This window comes from Daktulosphaira vitifoliae, unplaced genomic scaffold (assembly GCF_025091365.1).
Source record: "Daktulosphaira vitifoliae isolate Bord-2020 unplaced genomic scaffold, ASM2509136v1 Scaffold_2, whole genome shotgun sequence".
Taxonomy (NCBI): Eukaryota; Metazoa; Arthropoda; class Insecta; order Hemiptera; family Phylloxeridae; genus Daktulosphaira; species Daktulosphaira vitifoliae.
The window spans coordinates 1,707,578-1,710,383 of record NW_026099573.1 but is presented as its reverse complement, the minus strand read 5'-3'; positions in this window follow the sequence as shown (position 1 = coordinate 1,710,383).

Sequence of the window (2,806 nt, the reverse complement as noted above, 5' to 3'; positions counted from 1 at the left end):
AAGTTGATAAATAATTTAATTTGAGTTAATGTGTTGTTAAATATAAATTTATTAACCAAAATTATGATAATTGAAGTTGTATGTGGAACAGGAATAAAATACACGCGAGTACTTAAGCTACTCGTGCAATAAAATAAATATTACAGTTAAGATTAATAAGGAAATTTAATTTGACTGCTAAAAAAATTATAAATGGACTAATTATAAATATGAATGTATCAAAAACCATGTCTATAAAGGAAGGCTGACAACAAAAATAAAATTAAATTAAATAATATAACAAACACCATGAACGGTATTGAAACACATCTCGTAATGTTAATCGGAAATGAATGAAAAACACCAGGAGATATCAAAACACGCTCCCTAGCGTTGGCTAGCAGAGAAGAAACAAAGTCTTACTCGGTCTCCGGGAAAAACCCATCCGATAGTCTCCATCATTAAGACAACAGTGACAAAATAAAGATACACATGCGCTCTTGAACGACAGGAGGACAGATGGTGAACCTACACCTTTTTAACGGGCAGTCTTATTGGAGGGATCATTACCAATAAAACAATTCGAATATAATTATGTTTATTCTCTCATTTCGCCTTATCTAGCGGTCTGTGGCAGAAATGTTGAGTTGTCAATTCCTAAAAACTGTCAGTAAAAGGTTCATTCAAAACATTCTGTAGTACAATAAAAATAAACAAATAAATAGACATAATAAAAATTATAAACGGTCAATCTTCGAATTTGTGGCATTATATTCTTTAATATATTTTTATGCATATAAATCATATGATAGAAAAAGGTATTTCTAATACAGTGCTATCTATTTATTGAGAATTAATTATTTTAGGTATTTTTTATTTAAAAAATTAGCTGTTTTATATATTCACAACTAGATTGCGCCGCGTATCATGGCCCAGATCGCCTTTTCAATAACGGCTAGTGATAATAATAAATATAGTTTAAAAAAACTAAAAAACACGCTTTTAAAGCACATTGAACTGAAAAGTTGTACTTAGTACAGTACCAAGTATTTTATGTTGAATTGATAATGTATTTTGGTTGGGTGGTGTATAGATTAATACATAGTAAATAAAACATTACTAAATAGATCAAAATATTTTTATTTTTAACACGCTTATATTAGTTTCACGTGTATGTTGTATGTTGTAAGTTTGTAACTCCACGCGGCACGTGTTATTATGTCGCGTATCCCGTTGTGTATGACCTTGAGACTAGACTGTCGTAACGCATTCGCCCCACCCCGCTCACCACTCGTAGACAACAATATTTTTCAACCCGTAGACGCGCGCGTGTCATCATTTATATATATATATATAACAAATTTTTATTGTAATTGACACAGCCCCGCGTCGTTTTACGCCACGGTGCAAAGTCCAGCAAGTGCCGCACGGCCGACGACGTCCCGCCGTTAATGATACCGTAGTCTTCTTCTCGTTGTCAAAGTGACGTCAACAAACCGATCCGCACTCGCGCACTGTTGTCTACATCTACACTGCTAACCTTTTGACGCCCGAGGATCACGCCGGACATCGCGTCGTCAACGACAGCAAAAGTGCCGCGATATTATGCGAAGATCATTATATTCCTACCGCCACCGCTAATATTAATATATATATATTAATATTTATACGTATATGTTAATATTCATTTGAATATTCCTACAGCCGACGCCTCTGCCGCCGTATATGCCTCGTGTATAATGTTCCCCCCGCCCACAAAATACGGCTATACCTCATGCATGATACGTTTACTTACTTAAGTCCCTTTATATGTATATATATATTCTAATTACTATTAAAACTTATATATTAATACGCTTTATTCTCATTAAGAGATATGTGGTGTATTCATTCCGATTACGGGGGATGATTCCCGTATCATTTTTCGTCACTAGCCGTTTCTCAGACTCTCTCCCCGGAATCGAACCCTGTATTCCCGTTACCCGTTACAACCATGATATTGATAGTAACTATTATCATAACATAAAACTAAAAAGTAAAAAATAAATATAGTTTAAAAAAACTAAAAAACACGCTTTTAAAGCACATTGAACTAAAAAGTTCAAAATAATTTTTAAAATAAGCTTAAAACAATATTGAACGAAAAATACTAGTATTATTGTGATAAAAGCGTCGGGCGCTCAATATACGAAAAATATGGCACAAAGCACACACGCTTTTATCACAATAATAGTAGTACTTTTCGTTCAATATTGTTTTAAAAATTATTTTAAACTTTTTAGTTCAATGTGCTTTAAAAGCGTGTTTTTTAGTTTTTTTAAACTATATTTATTTTTTACTTTTTAGTTTTATGTTATGATAATAGTTACTATCAATATCATGGTTGTAACGGGTAACGGGAATACAGGGTTCGATTCCGGGGAGAGAGTCTGAGAAACGGCTAGTGACGAAAAATGATACGGGAATCATCCCCCGTAATCGGAATGAATACACCACATNTATCTTATTATATAATAGAACAAGGAAAAAAACGCTTTTCTGGGAAAATTACTTAGCGTGCTCGGATTTTCAAAATTTTTTTTTTCAACGAAAGTACTCGGTCACCAGACTTCGGGAAAATTATTGGCGAAGGTCGGAAAATTTTTGCCTCTCGCCCGCGAGCGTTTTAAAATTTCGACCGTTTTCGAGAAAAACGCTTGCTGACGCCAGCGTTTTACGACTTAAGGTTTGAAATTTTCATCAGACCCGCCCAATGACATTCCTGAGATATGATAAAAAAATCAATTCAATCCGTTCATTTTTCACCGTTTTACGAGCTTTTTTTTTT